Here is a 21,732-nt window from a genome sequence, read left to right as displayed (position 1 = left end):
TGCTCTGCACATAGCCATGCACTTTAACAGCCTGATTCATGTAGGTAAATTGCACTCGCAAAGGGCCAGATTCTGAGAATCTGGCCCTTTGCGAGTGCGATTTTTGCATTTGGTATTCATGATACCAAATGCAAAAATCGCTATTTAAGAAGTCGCAAATATGCGAGGAATAGCATTTAAGGAATCTCTATTAGAGATTCCTCAAATGCTATTCATGACACAAAACAAAATAGCGATTTTGGACTTTTGGGGCCGCTATTTACCGAGAGGTCAGACCTGTCGGTAAATAGTAAAAACTCAGAAAAATGCTTTTAAAAGCATTTTTCTAAGTTGCATGTTGCACACACACATGTCCTTTGGACATGTGTGCGCGCAACACCTGTTCAAATGTGCTTTTTAGGGGTGCTACAGGGCGTCCTTTGGACACCCCTGGCACCCTTAAAATCGCTATCTCATTTGCGAGTAGCAAATTGCTACTCGCAAATGAGGGATACTCCCCATTCATTCCTATGGGCCTCTTGGCCCATAGGAATGAATGGGGAGTATTTGCGAGTTGCAAATTGCTACTCGCAAATAAAGAACATGTAGGAATCGCTATTTAAGTAGCAATTCCTACATGAATGCCGTTTTGCGTGTCCTCAATAGCGAATCGCTATGATTCGCTATTAGGGACACGCAAAACGGCATGTACATGAATCAGGCTGAAAGTCCCTTTTTCGCACGTACTTTCATTAAACCTGAATATAGAAGTATATATCTGTCTAGGCTAGAGGCACATGAAACAGGACTGGCGTGCCGCTTCAAGTGTACCTGAGAGGAATCTGACTCAGGATTGGCCACCCTCTCAGGGCACCGACTCAGGATTGGCCAACCTCTAATGGGCACAAATAACGGGCAAGCCCTATGAAAAGCACAGCGTGAGTCTAGGTGCCACCTTGAAAAAGGAGGGTGACGTCTGGCCTCTGACAGCAGGAATATTAAGAGAGGAGAAAACATACTGCCTGCTATCGTGAAATTCCAAGATAGTCACGAAAAGCAATCTCATGCACTGCACAAGCTCTTTCCCATGATGCACCTCTCCTGCACTCTGTCTATGCAAATGAGCAAGCAGAGAGTACAGGAATAAAACACCTAAGCTCATGTCCCCAAAAAACAGCAGCAGACAACTCGCAGATATTCCCCAATTTCTAATGCTTTTCTTTTAAACACACGATAAACAGCCTCACCTGTGGTAAGGCTTAAAAAAATTTGAATAAACTCGTAAATGTTCCTCTCCACGGAAATCTTTAGTAAAAGGCGAAAGTTTTTTTCGTTTTGAAGAGAAACCAGAGTAAGTTAGAAAATGGCTCTCTGGGGGTAAGTGGCACCACATCAAAGACCCCGTCATTGCGAGGGTGAGGACCTGAGAGGTATTTTCAGGCTCTAAGAAAGAGGACAAGAACCAGGCCGGTGAGGGAAGCAGGCCCAAATTTCAGAGTCTCTGCTCAAAGCACAGAAAATCAAAAAGGTGGACAGTTCCCATGCGTCTGTCTGGGAATATGCAAATTATTTTCTGTACACACCTCAGCTCATTAGGAGGCGTTGCGGCTGCTGGTCAAGGGGAACGGGAAGCGTGCATCAGGCTTTAGGTGAAGTGGCACTGTAGGACTTTTGTCCCCCAGCGATTTTACGCTTTCCACACCATCCTTCCAATCGATAGGCTGTGAGCCACCACTGTGCTCTGCACATAGCCATGCACTTTAAGTCCCTTTTTCGCACGTACTTTCATTAAACCTGAATATAGAAGTATATATCTGTCTAGGCTAGAGGCACATGAAACAGGACTGGCGTGCTGCTTCAAGTGTACCTGAGAGGAATCTGACTCAGGATTGGCCACCCTCTCAGGGCACCGACTCAGGATTGGCCAACCTCTAACGGGTACAAATAACGGGCAAGCCCTATGAAAAGCACAGCGTGAGTCTAGGTGCCACCTTGAAAAAGGAGGGTGACGTCTGGCCTCTGACAGCAGGAATATTAAGAGAGGAGAAAACATACTGCCTGCTATCGTGAAATTCCAAGATAGTCACGAAAAGCAATCTCATGCACTGCACAAGCTCTTTCCCATGATGCACCTCTCCTGCACTCTGTCTATGCAAATGAGCAAGCAGAGAGTTCAGGAATAAAACACCTAAGTTCATGTCCCCAAAAAACTCGCAGATATTCCCCAATTTCTAATGCTTTTCTTTTAAACACACGATAAACAGCCTCACCTGTGGTAAGGCTTAAAAAAATTGAATAAACTCATGAATGTTCCTCTCCACGGAAATCTTTAGTAAAAGGCGAAAGATTTTTTCGTTTTGAAGAGAAACCAGAGTAAGTTAGAATATGGCTCTCTGGGGGTAAGTGGCACCACATCAAAGACCCCGTCATTGCGAGGGTGAGGACCTGAGAGGTATTTTCAGGCTCTAAGAAAGAGGACAAGAACCAGGCCGGTGAGGGAAGCAGGCCCAAATTTCAGAGTCTCTGCTCAAAGCACAGAAAATCAAAAAGGTGGACAGTTCCCATGCGTCTGTCTGGGAATATGCAAATTCTTTTCTGTACACACCTCAGCTCATTAGGAGGCATTGCAGCTGCTGGGCAAGGGGAACGGGAAGCGTGCATCAGGCTTTAGGTGAAGTGGCACTGTAGGACTTTCGTCCCCCAGCGATTTTACGCTTTCCACACCATCCTTCCAATCGATAGGCTGTGAGCCACCACTGTGCTCTGCACATAGCCATGCACTTTAAGTCCCTTTTTCGCACGTACTTTCATTAAACCTGAATATAGAAGTATATATCTGTCTAGGCTAGAGGCACATAAAACAGGACTGGCGTGCCGCTTCAAGTGTACCTGAGAGGAATCTGACTCAGGATTGGCCACCCTCTCAGGGCACCGACTCAGGATTGGCCAACCTCTAACGGGCACAAATAATGGGCAAGCCCTATGAAAAGCACAGCGTGATTCTAGGTGCCACCTTGAAAAAGGAGGGTGACGTCTGGCCTCTGACAGCAGGAATATTAAGAGAGGAGAAAACATACTGCCTGCTATCGTGAAATTCCAAGATAGTCACGAAAAGCAATCTCATGCACTGCACAAGCTCTTTCCCATGATGCACCTCTCCTGCACTCTGTCTATGCAAATGAGCGAGCAGAGAGTTCAGGAATAAAACACCTAAGCTCATGTCCCCAAAAAACAGCAGCAGACAACTCGCAGATATTCACCAATTTCTAATGCTTTTCTTTTAAACACACGATAAACAGCCTCACCTGTGGTAAGGCTTAAAAAAATTGAATAAACTCGTAAATGTTCCTCTCCACGGAAATCTTTAGTAAAAGGCGAAAGATTTTTTTCGTTTTGAAGAGAAACCAGAGTAAGTTAGAATATGGCTTTCTGGGGGTAAGTGGCACCACATCAAAGACCCCGTCATTGCGAGGGTGAGGACCTGAGAGGTATTTTCAGGCTCTAAGAAAGAGGACAAGAACTAGGCCGGTGAGGGAAGCAGGCCCAAATTTCAGAGTCTCTGCTCAAAGCACAGAAAATCAAAAAGGTGGAGAGTTCCCATGCGTCTGTCTGGGAATATGCAAATTCTTTTCTGTACACACCTCAGCTCATTAGGAGGCGTTGCAGCTGCTGGGCAAGGGGAACGGGAAGCGTGCATCAGGCTTTAGGTGAAGTGGCACTGTAGGACTTTTGTCCCCCAGCGATTTTACGCTTTCCACACCATCCTTCCAATCGATAGGCTGTGAGCCACTACTGTGCTCTGCACATAGCCATGCACTTTAAGTCCCTTTTTCGCACGTACTTTCATTAAACCTGAATATAGAAGTATATATCTGTCTAGGCTAGAGGCACATAAAACAGGACTGGCGTGCCGCTTCAAGTGTACCTGAGAGGAATCTGACTCAGGATTGGCCACCCTCTCAGGGCACCGACTCAGGATTGGCCAACCTCTAACGGGCACAAATAACGGGCAAGCCCTATGAAAAGCACAGCGTGAGTCTAGGTGCCACCTTGAAAAAGGAGGGTGACGTCTGGCCTCTGACAGCAGGAATATTAAGAGAGGAGAAAACATACTGCCTGCTATAGTGAAATTCCAAGATAGTCACGAAAAGCAATCTCATGCACTGCACAAGCTCTTTCCCATGATGCACCTCTCCTGCACTCTGTCTATGCAAATGAGCAAGCAGAGAGTACAGGAATAAAACACCTAAGCTCATGTCCCCAAAAAACAGCAGCAGACAACTCGCAGATATTCCCCAATTTCTAATGCTTTTCTTTTAAACACATGATAAACAGCCTCACCTGTGGTAAGGCTTAAAAAAATTTGAATAAACTCGTAAATGTTCCTCTCCACGGAAATCTTTAGTAAAAGGCGAAAGATTTTTTCGTTTTGAAGAGAAACCAGAGTAAGTTAGAAAATGGCTCTCTGGGGGTAAGTGGCACCACATCAAAGACCCCGTCATTGCGAGGGTGAGGACCTGAGAGGTATTTTCAGGCTCTAAGAAAGGGGACAAGAACCAGGCCGGTGAGGGAAGCAGGCCCAAATTTCAGAGTCTCTGCTCAAAGCACAGAAAATCAAAAAGGTGGACAGTTCCCATGCGTCTGTCTGGGAATATGCAAATTCTTTTCTGTACACACCTCAGCTCATTAGGAGGCGTTGCGGCTGCTGGTCAAGGGGAACGGGAAGCGTGCATCAGGCTTTAGGTGAAGTGGCACTGTAGGACTTTTGTCCCCCAGCGATTTTACGCTTTCCACACCATCCTTCCAATCAATAGGCTGTGAGCCACCACTGTGCTCTGCACATAGCCATGCACTTTAAGTCCCTTTTTCGCACGTACTTTCATTAAACCTGAATATAGAAGTATATATCTGTCTAGGCTAGAGGCACATGAAAAAGGACTGGCGTGCCGCTTCAAGTGTACCTGAGAGGAATCTGACTCAGGATTGGCCACCCTCTCAGGGCACCGACTCAGGATTGGCCAACCTCTATGGGGCACCTCTAACGGGCACAAATAACAGGCAAGCCCTATGAAAAGCACAGCGTGAGTCTAGGTGCCACCTTGAAAAAGGAGGGTGACGTCTGGCCTCTGGCAGCAGGAATATTAAGCGAGGAGAAAACATACTGCCTGCTATCGTGAAATTCCAAGATAGTCACGAAAAGCAATCTCATGCACTGCACAAGCTCTTTCCCATGATGCACCTCTCCTGCACTCTGTCTATGCAAATGAGCAAGCAGAGAGTTCAGGAATAAAACACCTAAGCTCACGTCCCCAAAAAACACGCAGATATTCCCCAATTTCTAATGCTTTTCATTTAAACACACGATAAACAGCCTCACCTGTGGTAAGGCTTAAAAAAATTGAATAAACTCGTAAATGTTCCTCTCCACGGAAATCTTTAGTAAAAGGCGAAAGATTTTTTCGTTTTGAAGAGAAACCAGAGTAAGTTAGAATATGGCTCTCTGGGGGTAAGTGGCACCACATCAAAGACCCCGTCATTGCGAGGGTGAGGACCTGAGAGGTATTTTAAGGCTCTAAGAAAGAGGACAAGAACCAGGCCGGTGAGGGAAGCAGGCCCAAATTTCAGAGTCTCTGCTCAAAGCACAGAAAATCAAAAAGGTGGACAGATCCCATGCGTCTGTCTGGGAATATGCAAATTCTTTTCTGTACACACCTCAGCTCATTAGGAGGCGTTGCAGCTGCTGGGCAAGGGGAACGGGAAGCGTGCATCAGGCTTTAGGTGAAGTGGCACTGTAGGACTTTCGTCCCCCAGCGATTTTACGCTTTCCACACCATCCTTCCAATCGATAGGCTGTGAGCCACCACTGTGCTCTGCACATAGCCATGCACTTTAAGTCCCTTTTTCGCACGTACTTTCATTAAACCTGAATATAGAAGTATATATCTGTCTAGGCTAGAGGCACATAAAACAGGACTGGCGTGCCGCTTCAAGTGTACCTGAGAGGAATCTGACTCAGGATTGGCCACCCTCTCAGGGCACCGACTCAGGATTGGCCAACCTCTAACGGGCACAAATAATGGGTAAGCCCTATGAAAAGCACAGCGTGAGTCTAGGTGCCACCTTGAAAAAGGAGGGTGACGTCTGGCCTCTGACAGCAGGAATATTAAGAGAGGAGAAAACATACTGCCTGCTATCGTGAAATTCCAAGATAGTCACGAAAAGCAATCTCATGCACTGCACAAGCTCTTTCCCATGATGCACCTCTCCTGCACTCTGTCTATGCAAATGAGCAAGCAGAGAGTTCAGGAATAAAACACCTAAGCTCATGTCCCCAAAAAACTTGCAGATATTCCCCAATTTCTAATGCTTTTCTTTTAAACACACGATAAACAGCCTCACCTGTGGTAAGGCTTAAAAAAATTGAATAAACTCGTAAATGTTCTTCTCAACGGAAATCTTTAGTAAAAGGCGAAAGATTTTTTTGTTTTGAAGAGAAACCAGAGTAAGTTAGAATATGGCTCTCTGGGGGTAAGTGGCACCACATCAAAGACCCCGTCATTGCGAGGGTGAGGACCTGAGAGGTATTTTCAGGCTCTAAGAAAGAGGACAAGAACCAGGCCGGTGAGGGAAGCAGGCCCAAATTTCAGAGTCTCTGCTCAAAGCACAGAAAATCAAAAAGGTGGACAGTTCCCATGCGTCTGTCTGGGAATATGCAAATTCTTTTCTGTACACACCTCAGCTCATTAGGAGGCGTTGCAGCTGCTGGGCAAGGGGAACGGGAAGCGTGCATCAGGCTTTAGGTGAAGTGGCACTGTAGGACTTTCGTCCCCCAGCGATTTTACGCTTTCCACACCATCCTTCCAATCGATAGGCTGTGAGCCACCACTGTGCTCTGCACATAGCCATGCACTTTAAGTCCCTTTTTCGCACGTACTTTCATTAAACCTGAATATAGAAGTATATATCTGTCTAGGCTAGAGGCACATAAAACAGGACTGGCGTGCCGCTTCAAGTGTACCTGAGAGGAATCTGACTCAGGATTGGCCACCCTCTCAGGGCACCGACTCAGGATTGGCCAACCTCTAACGGGCACAAATAATGGGCAAGCCCTATGAAAAGCACAGTGTGAGTCTAGGTGCCACCTTGAAAAAGGAGGGTGACGTCTGGCCTCTGACAGCAGGAATATTAAGAGAGGAGAAAACATACTGCCTGCTATCGTGAAATTCCAAGATAGTCACGAAAAGCAATCTCATGCACTGCACAAGCTCTTTCCCATGATGCACCTCTCCTGCACTCTGTCTATGCAAATGAGCAAGCAGAGAGTTCAGGAATAAAACACCTAAGCTCATGTCCCCAAAAAACAGCAGCAGACAACTTGCAGATATTCACCAATTTCTAATGCTTTTCTTTTAAACACACGATAAACAGCCTCACCTGTGGTAAGGCTTAAAAAAATTGAATAAACTCGTAAATGTTCCTCTCCACAGAAATCTTTAGTAAAAGGCGAAAGATTTTTTCATTTTGAAGAGAAACCAGAGTAAGTTAGAATATGGCTCTCTGAGGGTAAGTGGCACCACATCAAAGACCCCGTCATTGCGAGGGTGAGGACCTGAGAGGTATTTTCAAAATCTAAGAAAGAGGACAAGAACCAGGCCGGTGAGGGAAGCAGGCCCAAATTTCAGAGTCTCTGCTCAAAGCACAGAAAATCAAAAAGGTGGACAGTTCCCATGCGTCTGTCTGGGAATATGCAAATTCTTTTCTGTACACACCTCAGCTCATTAGGAGGTGTTGCGGCTGCTGGGCAAGGGGAACGGGAAGCGTGCATCAGGCTTTAGGTGAAGTGGCACTGTAGGACTTTTGTCCCCCAGCGATTTTACGCTTTCCACACCATCCTTCCAATCGTTAGGCTGTGAGCCACCACTGTGCTCTGCACATAGCCATGCACTTTAAGTCCCTTTTTCGCACGTACTTTCATTAAACCTGAATATAGAAGTATATATCTGTCTAGGCTAGAAGCACATGAAACAGGACTGGCGTGCCGCTTCAAGTGTACTTGAGAGGAATCTGACTCAGGATTGGCCAACCTCTAACGGGCACAAATAACGGGCAAGCCCTATGAAAAGCACAGCGTGAGTCTAGGTGCCACCTTGAAAAAGGAGGGTGACGTCTGGCCTCTGACAGCAGGAATATTAAGAGAGGAGAAAACATACTGCCTGCTATCGTGAAATTCCAAGATAGTCACGAAAAGCAATCTCATGCACTGCACAAGCTCTTTCCCATGATGCACCTCTCCTGCACTCTGTCTATGCAAATGAGCAAGCAGAGAGTTCAGGAATAAAACACCTAAGCTCATGTCCCCAAAAAACAGCAGCAGACAACTCGCAGATATTCCCCAATTTCTAATGCTTTTCTTTTAAACACACGATAAACAGCCTCACCTGTGGTAAGGCTTAAAAAAATTGAATAAACTCGTAAATGGTCCTCTCCACGGAAATCTTTAGTAAAAGGCGAAAGATTTTTTCGTTTTGAAGAGAAACCAGAGTAAGTTAGAAAATGGCTCTCTGGGGGTAAGTGGCACCACATCAAAGACCCCGTCATTGCGAGGGTGAGGACCTGAGAGGTATTTTCAGGCTCTAAGAAAGAGGACAAGAACCAGGCCGGTGAGGGAAGCAGGCCCAAATTTCAGAGTCTCTGCTCAAAGCACAGAAAATCAAAAAGGTGGACAGTTCCCATGCGTCTGTCTGGGAATATGCAAATTCTTTTCTGTACACACCTCAGCTCATTAGGAGGCGTTGCGGCTGCTGGGCAAGGGGAACGGGAAGCGTGCATCAGGCTTTAGGTGAAGTGGCACTGTAGGACTTTTGTCCCCCAGCGATTTTACGCTTTCCACACCATCCTTCCAATCGATAGGCTGTGAGCCACCACTGTGCTCTGCACATAGCCATGCACTTTAAGTCCCTTTTTCGCACGTACTTCCATTAAACCTGAATATAGAAGTATATATCTGTCTAGGCTAGAGGCACATAAAACAGGACTGGCGTGCCGCTTCAAGTGTACCTGAGAGGAATCTGACTCAGGATTGGCAACCCTCTCAGGGCACCGACTCAGGATTGGCCAACCTCTAACGGGCACAAATAACGGGCAAGCTCTATGAAAAGCACAGCGTGAGTCTAGGTGCCACCTTGAAAAAGGAGGGTGACGTCTGGCCTCTGACAGCAGGAATATTAAGAGAGGAGAAAACATACTGCCTGCTATCGTGAAATTCCAAGATAGTCACGAAAAGCAATCTCATGCACTGCACAAGCTCTTTCCCATGATGCACCTCTCCTGCACTCTGTCTATGCAAATGAGCAAGCAGAGAGTTCAGGAATAAAACACCTAAGCTCATGTCCCCAAAAAACAGCAGCAGGCAACTCGCAGATATTTCCCAATTTCTAATGCTTTTCTTTTAAACACACGATAAACAGCCTCACCTGTGGTAAGGCTTAAAAAAATTGAATAAACTCGTAAATGTTCCTCTCCACGGAAATCTTTAGTAAAAGGCGAAAGATTTTTTCGTTTTGAAGAGAAACCAGAGTAAGTTAGAATATGGCTCTCTGGGGGTAAGTGGCACCACATCAAAGACCCCGTCATTGCGAGGGTGAGGACCTGAGAGGTATTTTCAGGCTCTAAGAAAGAGGACAAGAACCAGGCCGGTGAGGGAAGCAGGCCCAAATTTCAGAGTCTCTGCTCAAAGCACAGAAAATCAAAAAGGTGGACAGTTCCCATGCGTCTGTCTGGGAATATGCAAATTCTTTTCTGTACACACCTCAGCTCATTAGGAGGCGTTGCGGCTGCTGGGCAAGGGGAACGGGAAGCGTGCATCAGGCTTTAGGTGAAGTGGCACTGTAGGACTTTTGTCCCCCAGCGATTTTACGCTTTCCACACCATCCTTCCAATCGATAGGCTGTGAGCCACCACTGTGCTCTGCACATAGCCATGCACTTTAAGTCCCTTTTTCGCACGTACTTTAATTAAACCTGAATATAGAAGTATATATCTGTCTAGGCTAGAGGCACATGAAAAAGGACTGGCGTGCTGCTTCAAGTGTACCTGAGAGGAATCTGACTCAGGATTGGCCACCCTCTCAGGGCACCGACTCAGGATTGGCCAACCTCTAACGGGCACAAATAATGGGCAAGCCCTATGAAAAGCACAGCGTGAGTCTAGGTGCCACCATGAAAAAGGAGGGTGACGTCTGGCCTCTGACAGCAGGAATATTAAGAGAGGAGAAAACATACTGCCTGCTATCGTGAAATTCCAAGATAGTCACGAAAAGCAATCTCATGCACTGCACAAGCTCTTTCCCATGATGCACCTCTCCTGCACTCTGTCTATGCAAATAAGCAAGCAGAGAGTTCAGGAATAAAACACCTAAGCTCATGTCCCCAATAAATAAGCAGCAGACAACTCGCAGATATTCACCAATTTCTAATGCTTTTCTTTAAACACACGATAAACAGCCTCACCTGTGGTAAGGCTTAAAAAAATTGAATAAACTCATAAATGTTCCTCTCCACGGAAATCTTTAGTAAAAGGCGAAAGATTTTTTCATTTTGAAGAGAAACCAGAGTAAGTTAGAATATGGCTCTCTGGGGGTAAGTGGCACCACATCAAAGACCCCGTCATTGCGAGGGTGAGGACCTGAGAGGTATTTTCAGGCTCTAAGAAAGAGGACAAGAACCAGGCCGGTGAGGGAAGCAGGCCCAAATTTCAGAGTCTCTGCTCAAAGCACAGAAAATCAAAAAGGTGGACAGTTCCCATGCGTCTGTCTGGGAATATGCAAATTCTTTTCTGTACACACCTCAGCTCATTAGGAGGCGTTGCGGCTGCTGGGCAAGGGGAACGGGAAGCGTGCATCAGGCTTTAGGTGAAGTGGCACTGTAGGACTTTTGTCCCCCAGCGATTTTACGCTTTCCACACCATCCTTCCAATCGATAGGCTGTGAGCCACCACTGTGCTCTGCACATAGCCATGCACTTTAAGTCCCTTTTTCGCACGTACTTTAATTAAACCTGAATATAGAAGTATATATCTGTCTAGGCTAGAGGCACATGAAAAAGGACTGGCGTGCTGCTTCAAGTGTACCTGAGAGGAATCTGACTCAGGATTGGCCACCCTCTCAGGGCACCGACTCAGGATTGGCCAACCTCTAACGGGCACAAATAATGGGCAAGCCCTATGAAAAGCACAGCGTGAGTCTAGGTGCCACCATGAAAAAGGAGGGTGACGTCTGGCATCTGACAGCAGGAATATTAAGAGAGGAGAAAACATACTGCCTGCTATCGTGAAATTCCAAGATAGTCACGAAAAGCAATCTCATGCACTGCACAAGCTCTTTCCCATGATGCACCTCTCCTGCACTCTGTCTATGCAAATGAGCAAGCAGAGAGTTCAGGAATAAAACACCTAAGCTCATGTCCCCAATAAAAAAGCAGCAGACAACTCGCAGATATTCACCAATTTCTAATGCTTTTCTTTAAACACACGATAAACAGCCTCACCTGTGGTAAGGCTTAAAAAAATTGAATAAACTCATAAATGTTCCTCTCCACGAAAATCTTTAGTAAAAGGCGAAAGATTTTTTCGTTTTGAAGAGAAACCAGAGTAAGTTAGAATATGGCTCTCTGGGGGTAAGTGGCACCACATCAAAGACCCCGTCATTGTGAGTGTGAGGACCTGAGAGGTATTTTCAAAATCTAAGAAAGAGGACAAGAACCAGGCCGGTGAGGGAAGCAGGCCCAAATTTCAGAGTCTCTGCTCAAAGCACAGAAAATCAAAAAGGTGGACAGTTCCCATGCGTCTGTCTGGGAATATGCAAATTCTTTTCTGTACACACCTCAGCTCATTAGGAGGTGTTGCGGCTGCTGGGCAAGGGGAATGGGAAGCGTGCATCAGGCTTTAGGTGAAGTGGCACTGTAGGACTTTTGTCCCCCAGCGATTTTACGCTTTCCACACCATCCTTCCAATCGTTAGGCTGTGAGCCACCACTGTGCTCTGCACATAGCCATGCACTTCAAGTCCCTTTTTCGCACGTACTTTCATTAAACCTGAATATAGAAGTATATATCTGTCTAGGCTAGAGGCACATGAAACAGGACTGGCGTGCCGCTTCAAGTGTACCTGAGAGGAATCTGACTCAGGATTGGCCACCCTCTCAGGGCACCGACTCAGGATTGGCCAACCTCTAACGGGCACAAATAACGGGCAAGCCCTATGAAAAGCACAGCGTGAGTCTAGGTGCCACCTTGAAAAAGGAGGGTGACGTCTGGCCTCTGACAGCAGGAATATTAAGAGAGGAGAAAACATACTGCCTGCTATCATGAAATTCCAAGATAGTCACAAAAAGCAATCTCATGCACTGCACAAGCTCTTTCCCATGATGCACCTCTCCTGCACTCTGTCTATGCAAATGAGCAAGCAGAGAGTTCAGGAATAAAACACCTAAGCTCATGTCCCCAAAAAACAGCATCAGACAACTCGCAGATATTCCTCAATTTCTAATGCTTATCTTTTAAACACACGATAAACAGCCTCACCTGTGGTAAGGCTTAAAAAAATTTAATAAACTCGTAAATGTTCCTCTCCACGGAAACCTTTAGTAAAAGGCGAAAGATTTTTTCGTTTTGAAGAGAAACCAGAGTAAGTTAGAATATGGCTCTCTGGGGGTAAGTGGCACCACATCAAAGACCCCGTCATTGCGAGGGTGAGGACCTGAGAGGTATTTTCAAAATCTAAGAAAGAGGACAAGAACCAGGCCGGTGAGGGAAGCAGGCCCAAATTTCAGAGTCTCTGCTCAAAGCACAGAAAATCAAAAAGGTGGACAGTTCCCATGCGTCTGTCTGGGAATATGCAAATTCTTTTCTGTACACACCTCAGCTCATTAGGAGGCGTTGCGGATGCTGGGCAAGGGGAACGGGAAGCGTGCATCAGGCTTTAGGTGAAGGGGCACTGTAGGACTTTTGTCCCCTAGCGATTTTACGCTTTCCACACCATCCTTCCAATCGTTAGGCTGTGAGCCACCACTGTGCTCTGCACATAGCCATGCACTTTAAGTCCCTTTTTCACACGTACTTTCATTAAACCTGAATATAGAAGCATATATCTGTCTAGGCTAGAGGCACATGAAACAGGACTGGCGTGCCGCTTCAAGTGTACCTGAGAGGAATCTGACTCAGGATTGGCCACCCTCTCAGGGCACCGACTCAGGATTGGCCAACCTCTATGGGGCACCTCCAACGGGCACAAATAACGGGCAAGCCCTATGAAAAGCACAGCGTGAGTCTAGGTGCCACCTTGAAAAAGGAGGGTGACGTCTGGCCTCTGACAGCAGGAATATTAAGAGAGGAGAAAACATACTGCCTGCTATCGTGAAATTCCAAGATAGTCACGAAAAGCAATCTCATGCACTGCACAAGCTCTTTCCCATGATGCACCTCTCCTGCACTCTGTCTATGCAAATGAGCAAGCAGAGAGTTCAGGAATAAAACACCTAAGCTCATGTCCCCAAAAAACAGCAGCAGACAACTCGCAGATATTCCCCAATTTCTAATGCTTTTCTTTTAAACACACGATAAACAGCCTCACCTGTGGTAAGGCTTAAAAAAATTGAATAAACTCGTAAATGTTCCTCTCCACGGAAATCTTTAGTAAAAGGCGAAATATTTTTTCATTTTGAAGAGAAACCAGAGTAAGTTAGAATATGGCTCTCTGGGGGTAAGTGGCACCACATCAAAGACCCCGTCATTGCGAGGGTGAGGACCTGAGAGGTATTTTCAAAATCTAAGAAAGAGGACAAGAACCAGGCCGGTGAGGGAAGCAGGCCCAAATTTCAGAGTCTCTGCTCAAAGCACAGAAAATCAAAAAGGTGGACAGTTCCCATACGTCTGTCTGGGAATATGCAAATTCTTTTCTGTACACACCTCAGCTCATTAGGAGGTGTTGCGGCTGCTGGGCAAGGGGAACGGGAAGCGTGCATCAGGCTTTAGGTGAAGTGGCACTGTAGGACTTTTGTCCCCCAGCGATTTTACGCTTTCCACACCATCCTTCCAATCGTTAGGCTGTGAGCCACCACTGTGCTCTGCACATAGCCATGCACTTTAAGTCCCTTTTTCGCACGTACTTTCATTAAACCTGAATATAGAAGTATATATCTGTCTAGGCTAGAAGCACATGAAACAGGACTGGCGTGCCGCTTCAAGTGTACTTGAGAGGAATCTGACTCAGGATTGGCCACCCTCTCAGGGCACCGACTCAGGATTGGCCAACCTCTAACGGGCACAAATAACGGGCAAGCCCTATGAAAAGCACAGCGTGAGTCTAGGTGCCACCTTGAAAAAGGAGGGTGACGTCTGGCCTCTGACAGCAGGAATATTAAGAGAGGAGAAAACATACTGCCTGCTATCGTGAAATTCCAAGATAGTCACGAAAAGCAATCTCATGCACTGCACAAGCTCTTTCCCATGATGCACCTCTCCTGCACTCTGTCTATGCAAATGAGCAAGCAGAGAGTTCAGGAATAAAACACCTAAGCTCATGTCCCCAAAAAACAGCAGCAGACAACTCGCAGATATTCCCCAATTTCTAATGCTTTTCTTTTAAACACACGATAAACAGCCTCACCTGTGGTAAGGCTTAAAAAAATTGAATAAACTCGTAAATGGTCCTCTCCACGGAAATCTTTAGTAAAAGGCGAAAGATTTTTTCGTTTTGAAGAGAAACCAGAGTAAGTTAGAAAATGGCTCTCTGGGGGTAAGTGGCACCACATCAAAGACCCCGTCATTGCGAGGGTGAGGACCTGAGAGGTATTTTCAGGCTCTAAGAAAGAGGACAAGAACCAGGCCGGTGAGGGAAGCAGGCCCAAATTTCAGAGTCTCTGCTCAAAGCACAGAAAATCCAAAAGGTGGACAGTTCCCATGCGTCTGTCTGGGAATATGCAAATTCTTTTCTGTACACACCTCAGCTCATTAGGAGGCGTTGCGGCTGCTGGGCAAGGGGAACGGGAAGCGTGCATCAGGCTTTAGGTGAAGTGGCACTGTAGGACTTTTGTCCCCCAGCGATTTTACGCTTTCCACACCATCCTTCCAATCGATAGGCTGTGAGCCACCACTGTGCTCTGCACATAGCCGTGCACTTTAAGTCCCTTTTTCGCACGTACTTCCATTAAACCTGAATATAGAAGTATATATCTGTCTAGGCTAGAGGCACATAAAACAGGACTGGCGTGCCGCTTCAAGTGTACATGAGAGGAATCTGACTCAGGATTGGCAACCCTCTCAGGGCACCGACTCAGGATTGGCCAACCTCTAACGGGCACAAATAACGGGCAAGCTCTATGAAAAGCACAGCGTGAGTCTAGGTGCCACCTTGAAAAAGGAGGGTGACGTCTGGCCTCTGACAGCAGGAATATTAAGAGAGGAGAAAACATACTGCCTGCTATCGTGAAATTCCAAGATAGTCACGAAAAGCAATCTCATGCACTGCACAAGCTCTTTCCCATGATGCACCTCTCCTGCACTCTGTCTATGCAAATGAGCAAGCAGAGAGTTCAGGAATAAAACACCTAAGCTCATGTCCCCAAAAAACAGCAGCAGGCAACTCGCAGATATTTCCCAATTTCTAATGCTTTTCTTTTAAACACACGATAAACAGCCTCACCTGTGGTAAGGCTTAAAAAAATTGAATAAACTCGTAAATGTTCCTCTCCACGGAAATCTTTAGTAAAAGGCAAAAGATTTTTTCGTTTTGAAGAGAAACCAGAGTAAGTTAGAATATGGCTCTCTGGGGGTAAGTGGCACCACATCAAAGACCCCGTCATTGCGAGGGTGAGGACCTGAGAGGTATTTTCAGGCTCTAAGAAAAGGACAAGAACCAGGCCGGTGAGGGAAGCAGGCCCAAATTTCAGAGTCTCTGCTCAAAGCACAGAAAATCAAAAAGGTGGACAGTTCCCATGCGTCTGTCTGGGAATATGCAAATTCTTTTCTGTACACACCTCAGCTCATTAGGAGGCGTTGCGGCTGCTGGGCAAGGGGAACGGGAAGCGTGCATCAGGCTTTAGGTGAAGTGGCACTGTAGGACTTTTGTCCCCCAGCGATTTTACGCTTTCCACACCATCCTTCCAATCGATAGGCTGTGAGCCACCACTGTGCTCTGCACATAGCCATGCACTTTAAGTCCCTTTTTCGCACGTACTTTAATTAAACCTGAATATAGAAGTATATATCTGTCTAGGCTAGAGGCACATGAAAAAGGACTGGCGTGCTGCTTCAAGTGTACCTGAGAGGAATCTGACTCAGGATTGGCCACCCTCTCAGGGCACCGACTCAGGATTGGCCAACCTCTAACGGGCACAAATAATGGGCAAGCCCTATGAAAAGCACAGCGTGAGTCTAGGTGCCACCATGAAAAAGGAGGGTGACGTCTGGCCTCTGACAGCAGGAATATTAAGAGAGGAGAAAACATACTGCCTGCTATCGTGAAATTCCAAGATAGTCACGAAAAGCAATCTCATGCACTGCACAAGCTCTTTCCCATGATGCACCTCTCCTGCACTCTGTCTATGCAAATGAGCAAGCAGAGAGTTCAGGAATAAAACACCTAAGCTCATGTCCCCAATAAAAAAGCAGCAGACAACTCGCAGATATTCACCAATTTCTAATGCTTTTCTTTAAACACACGATAAACAGCCTCACCTGTGGTAAGGCTTAAAAAAATTGAATAAACTCATAAATGTTCCTCTCCACGAAAATCTTTAGTAAAAGGCGAAAGATTTTTTCGTTTTGAAGAGAAACCAGAGTAAGTTAGAATATGGCTCTCTGGGGGTAAGTGGCACCACATCAAAGACCCCGTCATTGTGAGGGTGAGGACCTGAGAGGTATTTTCAAAATCTAAGAAAGAGGACAAGAACCAGGCCGGTGAGGGAAGCAGGCCCAAATTTCAGAGTCTCTGCTCAAAGCACAGAAAATCAAAAAGGTGGACAGTTCCCATGCGTCTGTCTGGGAATATGCAAATTCTTTTCTGTACACACCTCAGCTCATTAGGAGGTGTTGCGGCTGCTGGGCAAGGGGAATGGGAAGCGTGCATCAGGCTTTAGGTGAAGTGGCACTGTAGGACTTTTGTCCCCCAGCGATTTTACGCTTTCCACACCATCCTTCCAATCGTTAGGCTGTGAGCCACCACTGTGCTCTGCACATAGCCATGCACTTCAAGTCCCTTTTTCGCACGTACTTTCATTAAACCTGAATATAGAAGTATATATCTGTCTAGGCTAGAGGCACATGAAACAGGACTGGCGTGCCGCTTCAAGTGTACCTGAGAGGAATCTGACTCAGGATTGGCCACCCTCTCAGGGCACCGACTCAGGATTGGCCAACCTCTAACGGGCACAAATAACGGGCAAGCCCTATGAAAAGCACAGCGTGAGTCTAGGTGCCACCTTGAAAAAGGAGGGTGACGTCTGGCCTCTGACAGCAGGAATATTAAGAGAGGAGAAAACATACTGCCTGCTATCGTGAAATTCCAAGATAGTCACGAAAAGCAATCTCATGCACTGCACAAGCTCTTTCCCATGATGCACCTCTCCTGCACTCTGTCTATGCAAATGAGCAAGCAGAGAGTTCAGGAATAAAACACCTAAGCTCATGTCCCCAACAAACAGCAGCAGACAACTCGCAGATATTCCCCAATTTCTAATGCTTTTCTTTTAAACACACGATAAACAGCCTCACTTGTGGTAAGGCTTAAAAAAATTGAATAAACTCGTAAATGTTCCTCTCCACGGAAATCTTTAGTAAAAGGCGAAAGATTTTTTCGTTTTGAAGAGAAACCAGAGTAAGTTAGAATATGGCTCTCTGGGGGTAAGTGGCACCACATTAAAGACCCCGTCATTGCGAGGGTGAGGACCTGAGAGGTATTTTCAAAATCTAAGAAAGAGGACAAGAACCAGGCCGGTGAGGGAAGCAGTCCCAAATTTCAGAGTCTCTGCTCAAAGCACAGAAAATCAAAAAGGTGGACAGTTCCCATGCGTCTGTCTGGGAATATGCAAATTCTTTTCTGTACACACCTCAGCTCATTAGGAGGCGTTGCGGATGCTGGGCAAGGGGAACGGGAAGCGTGCATCAGGCTTTAGGTGAAGTGGCACTGTAGGACTTTTGTCCCCCAGCGATTTTACGCTTTCCACACCATCCTTCCAATCGTTAGGCTGTGAGCCACCACTGTGCTCTGCACATAGCCATGCACTTTAAGTCCCTTTTTCGCACGTACTTTCATTAAACCTGAATATAGAAGTATATATCTGTCTAGGCTAGAGGCACATGAAACAGGACTGGCGTGCCGCTTCAAGTGTACCTGAGAGGAATCTGACTCAGGATTGGCCACCCTCTCAGGGCACCGACTCAGGATTGGCCAACCTCTATGGGGCACCTCCAACGGGCACAAATAACGGGCAAGCCCTATGAAAAGCACAGCGTGAGTCTAGGTGCCACCTTGAAAAAGGAGGGTGACGTCTGGCCTCTGACAGCAGGAATATTAAGAGAGGAGAAAACATACTGCCTGCTATCGTGAAATTCCAAGATAGTCACGAAAAGCAATCTCATGCACTGCACAAGCTCTTTCCCATGATGCACCTCTCCTGCACTCTGTCTATGCAAATGAGCAAGCAGAGAGTTCAGGAATAAAACACCTAAGCTCATGTCCCCAAAAAACAGCAGCAGACAACTCGCAGATATTCCCCAATTTCTAATGCTTTTCTTTTAAACACACGATAAACAGCCTCACCTGTGGTAAGGCTTAAAAAAATTGAATAAACTCGTAAATGTTCCTCTCCACGGAAATCTTTAGTAAAAGGCGAAATATTTTTTTGTTTTGAAGAGAAACCAGAGTAAGTTAGAATATGGCTCTCTGGGGGTAAGTGGCACCACATCAAAGACCCCGTCATTGCGAGGGTGAGGACCTGAGAGGTATTTTCAAAATCTAAGAAAGAGGACAAGAACCAGGCCGGTGAGGGAAGCAGGCCCAAATTTCAGAGTCTCTGCTCAAAGCACAGAAAATCAAAAAGGTGGACAGTTCCCATGCGTCTGTCTGGGAATATGCAAATTCTTTTCTGTACACACCTCAGCTCATTAGGAGGCGTTGCGGCTGCTGGGCAAGGGGAACGGGAAGCGTGCATCAGGCTTTAGGTGAAGTGGCACTGTAGGACTTTTGTCCCCCAGCGATTTTACGCTTTCCACACCATCCTTCCAATCGTTAGGCTGTGAGCCACCACTGTGCTCTGCACATAGCCATGCACTTTAAGTCCCTTTTTCGCACGTACTTTCATTAAACCTGAATATAGAAGTATATATCTGTCTAGGCTAGAGGCACATGAAACAGGACTGGCGTGCCGCTTCAAGTGTACCTGAGAGGAATCTGACTCAGGATTGGCCACCCTCTCAGGGCACCGACTCAGGATTGGCCAACCTCTATGGGGCACCTCCAACGGGCACAAATAACGGGCAAGCCCTATGAAAAGCACAGCGTGAGTCTAGGTGCCACCTTGAAAAAGGAGGGTGACGTCTGGCCTCTGACAGCAGGAATATTAAGAGAGGAGAAAACATACTGCCTGCTATCGTGAAATTCCAAGATAGTCACGAAAAGCAATCTCATGCACTGCACAAGCTCTTTCCCATGATGCACCTCTCCTGCACTCTGTCTATGCAAATGAGCAAGCAGAGAGTTCAGGAATAAAACACCTAAGCTCATGTCCCCAAAAAACAGCATCAGACAACTCGCAGATATTCCTCAATTTCTAATGCTTTTCTTTTAAACATACGATAAACAGCCTCACCTGTGGTAAGGCTTAACAAAATTGAATAAACTCGTAAATGTTCCTCTCCACGGAAATCTTTAGTAAAAGGCGAAAGATTTTTTCGTTTTGAAGAGAAACCAGAGTAAGTTAGAATATGGCTCTCTGGGGGTAAGTGGCACCACATCAAAGACCCCGTCATTGCGAGGGTGAGGACCTGAGAGGTATTTTCAGGCTCTAAGAAAGAGGACAAGAACCAGGCCGGTGAGGGAAGCAGGCCCAAATTTCAGAGTCTCTGCTCAAAGCACAGAAAATCAAAAAGGTGGACAGTTCCCATGCGTCTGTCTGGGAATATGCAAATTCTTTTCTGTACACACCTCAGCTCATTAGGAGGCGTTGCGGCTGCTGGTCAAGGGGAACGGGAAGCGTGCATCAGGCTTTAGGTGAAGTGGCACTGTAGGACTTTTGTCCCCCAGCGATTTTACGCTTTCCACACCATCCTTCCAATCGATAGGCTGTGAGCCACCACTGTGCTCTGCACATAGCCATGCACTTTAAGTCCCTTTTTTGCACGTACTTTCATTAAACCTGAATATAGAAGTATATATCTGTCTAGGCTAGAGGCACATGAAACAGGACTGGCGTGCTGCTTCAAGTGTACCTGAGAGGAATCTGACTCAGGATTGGCCACCCTCTCAGGGCACCGACTCAGGATTGGCCAACCTCTAACTCCAACGGGCACAAATAACGGGCAAGCCCTATGAAAAGCACAGCGTGAGTCTAGGTGCCACCTTGAAAAAGGAGGGTGACGTCTGGCCTCTGACAGCAGGAATATTAAGAGAGGAGAAAACATACTGCCTGCTATCGTGAAATTCCAAGATAGTCACGAAAAGCAATCTCATGCACTGCACAAGCTCTTTCCCATGATGCACCTCTCCTGCACTCTGTCTATGCAAATGAGCAAGCAGAGAGTTCAGGAATAAAACACCTAAGCTCATGTCCCCAAAAAACTCGCAGATATTCCCCAATTTCTAATGCTTTTCTTTTAAACACACGATAAACAGCCTCACCTGTGGTAAGGCTTAAAAAAATTGAATAAACTCGTAAATGTTCCTCTCCACAGAAATCTTTAGTAAAAGGCGAAAGATTTTTTCATTTTGAAGAGAAACCAGAGTAAGTTAGAATATGGCTCTCTGGGGGTAAGTGGCACCACATCAAAGACCCCGTCTTTGCGAGGGTGAGGACCTGAGAGGTATTTTCAAAATCTAAGAAAGAGGACAAGAACCAGGCCGGTGAGGGAAGCAGGCCCAAATTTCAGAGTCTCTGCTCAAAGCACAGAAAATCAAAAAGGTGGACAGTTCCCATACGTCTGTCTGGGAATATGCAAATTCTTTTCTGTACACACCTCAGCTCATTAGGAGGTGTTGCGGCTGCTGGGCAAGGGGAACGGGAAGCGTGCATCAGGCTTTAGGTGAAGTGGCACTGTAGGACTTTTGTCCCCCAGCGATTTTACGCTTTCCACACCATCCTTCCAATCGTTAGGCTGTGAGCCACCACTGTGCTCTGCACATAGCCATGCACTTTAAGTCCCTTTTTCGCACGTACTTTCATTAAACCTGAATATAGAAGTATATATCTGTCTAGGCTAGAAGCACATGAAACAGGACTGGCGTGCCGCTTCAAGTGTACTTGAGAGGAATCTGACTCAGGATTGGCCACCCTCTCAGGGCACCGACTCAGGATTGGCCAACCTCTAACGGGCACAAATAACGGGCAAGCCCTATGAAAAGCACAGCGTGAGTCTAGGTGCCACCTTGAAAAAGGAGGGTGACGTCTGGCCTCTGACAGCAGGAATATTAAGAGAGGAGAAAACATACTGCCTGCTATCGTGAAATTCCAAGATAGTCACGAAAAGCAATCTCATGCACTGCACA

The 21,732-nt window shown here is 46.4% G+C and overlaps 20 non-coding genes across 20 annotated transcripts; all 20 read right to left on the bottom strand.

Moving 5' to 3' along the window:
• Positions 1-1,218: 1,218 nt before the first annotated feature.
• LOC144800542 (U5 spliceosomal RNA) lies at positions 1,219-1,334 on the bottom strand. The gene has a single exon (XR_013604437.1). It is a non-coding gene; the product is annotated as a U5 spliceosomal RNA (small nuclear RNA).
• Positions 1,335-2,241: 907 nt separating this feature from the next.
• On the bottom strand, positions 2,242-2,356 carry LOC144801202 (U5 spliceosomal RNA). Its single transcript, XR_013605071.1, has one exon. It is a non-coding gene; the product is annotated as a U5 spliceosomal RNA (small nuclear RNA).
• Positions 2,357-3,276: 920 nt separating this feature from the next.
• Positions 3,277-3,392, bottom strand: LOC144800872 (U5 spliceosomal RNA). The gene has a single exon (XR_013604753.1). It is a non-coding gene; the product is annotated as a U5 spliceosomal RNA (small nuclear RNA).
• A 920-nt stretch (positions 3,393-4,312) lies between these two features.
• LOC144800457 (U5 spliceosomal RNA) lies at positions 4,313-4,428 on the bottom strand. Its single transcript, XR_013604358.1, has one exon. It is a non-coding gene; the product is annotated as a U5 spliceosomal RNA (small nuclear RNA).
• A 920-nt stretch (positions 4,429-5,348) lies between these two features.
• Positions 5,349-5,463, bottom strand: LOC144800042 (U5 spliceosomal RNA). Its single transcript, XR_013603963.1, has one exon. It is a non-coding gene; the product is annotated as a U5 spliceosomal RNA (small nuclear RNA).
• A 907-nt stretch (positions 5,464-6,370) lies between these two features.
• Positions 6,371-6,485, bottom strand: LOC144801051 (U5 spliceosomal RNA). The gene has a single exon (XR_013604927.1). It is a non-coding gene; the product is annotated as a U5 spliceosomal RNA (small nuclear RNA).
• A 920-nt stretch (positions 6,486-7,405) lies between these two features.
• LOC144800860 (U5 spliceosomal RNA) lies at positions 7,406-7,520 on the bottom strand. The gene has a single exon (XR_013604742.1). It is a non-coding gene; the product is annotated as a U5 spliceosomal RNA (small nuclear RNA).
• An 889-nt stretch (positions 7,521-8,409) lies between these two features.
• Positions 8,410-8,524, bottom strand: LOC144800653 (U5 spliceosomal RNA). Its single transcript, XR_013604543.1, has one exon. It is a non-coding gene; the product is annotated as a U5 spliceosomal RNA (small nuclear RNA).
• Positions 8,525-9,444: 920 nt separating this feature from the next.
• Positions 9,445-9,559, bottom strand: LOC144800041 (U5 spliceosomal RNA). The gene has a single exon (XR_013603962.1). It is a non-coding gene; the product is annotated as a U5 spliceosomal RNA (small nuclear RNA).
• Positions 9,560-10,479: 920 nt separating this feature from the next.
• On the bottom strand, positions 10,480-10,594 carry LOC144800374 (U5 spliceosomal RNA). Its single transcript, XR_013604283.1, has one exon. It is a non-coding gene; the product is annotated as a U5 spliceosomal RNA (small nuclear RNA).
• Positions 10,595-11,514: 920 nt separating this feature from the next.
• On the bottom strand, positions 11,515-11,629 carry LOC144800607 (U5 spliceosomal RNA). Its single transcript, XR_013604500.1, has one exon. It is a non-coding gene; the product is annotated as a U5 spliceosomal RNA (small nuclear RNA).
• A 920-nt stretch (positions 11,630-12,549) lies between these two features.
• Positions 12,550-12,664, bottom strand: LOC144800503 (U5 spliceosomal RNA). The gene has a single exon (XR_013604399.1). It is a non-coding gene; the product is annotated as a U5 spliceosomal RNA (small nuclear RNA).
• Positions 12,665-13,597: 933 nt separating this feature from the next.
• LOC144800912 (U5 spliceosomal RNA) lies at positions 13,598-13,712 on the bottom strand. Its single transcript, XR_013604792.1, has one exon. It is a non-coding gene; the product is annotated as a U5 spliceosomal RNA (small nuclear RNA).
• A 920-nt stretch (positions 13,713-14,632) lies between these two features.
• Positions 14,633-14,747, bottom strand: LOC144800652 (U5 spliceosomal RNA). Its single transcript, XR_013604542.1, has one exon. It is a non-coding gene; the product is annotated as a U5 spliceosomal RNA (small nuclear RNA).
• Positions 14,748-15,667: 920 nt separating this feature from the next.
• On the bottom strand, positions 15,668-15,782 carry LOC144800321 (U5 spliceosomal RNA). Its single transcript, XR_013604232.1, has one exon. It is a non-coding gene; the product is annotated as a U5 spliceosomal RNA (small nuclear RNA).
• A 919-nt stretch (positions 15,783-16,701) lies between these two features.
• LOC144800606 (U5 spliceosomal RNA) lies at positions 16,702-16,816 on the bottom strand. The gene has a single exon (XR_013604499.1). It is a non-coding gene; the product is annotated as a U5 spliceosomal RNA (small nuclear RNA).
• Positions 16,817-17,736: 920 nt separating this feature from the next.
• LOC144800931 (U5 spliceosomal RNA) lies at positions 17,737-17,851 on the bottom strand. Its single transcript, XR_013604810.1, has one exon. It is a non-coding gene; the product is annotated as a U5 spliceosomal RNA (small nuclear RNA).
• A 933-nt stretch (positions 17,852-18,784) lies between these two features.
• Positions 18,785-18,899, bottom strand: LOC144800935 (U5 spliceosomal RNA). Its single transcript, XR_013604814.1, has one exon. It is a non-coding gene; the product is annotated as a U5 spliceosomal RNA (small nuclear RNA).
• A 933-nt stretch (positions 18,900-19,832) lies between these two features.
• LOC144800710 (U5 spliceosomal RNA) lies at positions 19,833-19,947 on the bottom strand. The gene has a single exon (XR_013604598.1). It is a non-coding gene; the product is annotated as a U5 spliceosomal RNA (small nuclear RNA).
• Positions 19,948-20,860: 913 nt separating this feature from the next.
• On the bottom strand, positions 20,861-20,975 carry LOC144800859 (U5 spliceosomal RNA). Its single transcript, XR_013604741.1, has one exon. It is a non-coding gene; the product is annotated as a U5 spliceosomal RNA (small nuclear RNA).
• Between the last annotated feature and the right edge of the window lie 757 nt (positions 20,976-21,732).

The sequence above is a fragment of the Lissotriton helveticus genome, chromosome 12 (assembly GCF_964261635.1).
Source record: "Lissotriton helveticus chromosome 12, aLisHel1.1, whole genome shotgun sequence".
NCBI classification, from domain to species: domain Eukaryota; kingdom Metazoa; phylum Chordata; class Amphibia; order Caudata; family Salamandridae; genus Lissotriton; species Lissotriton helveticus.
Note: the sequence above shows the minus strand (reverse complement) of the source record. Positions and strands in the feature narration are given on the sequence as shown.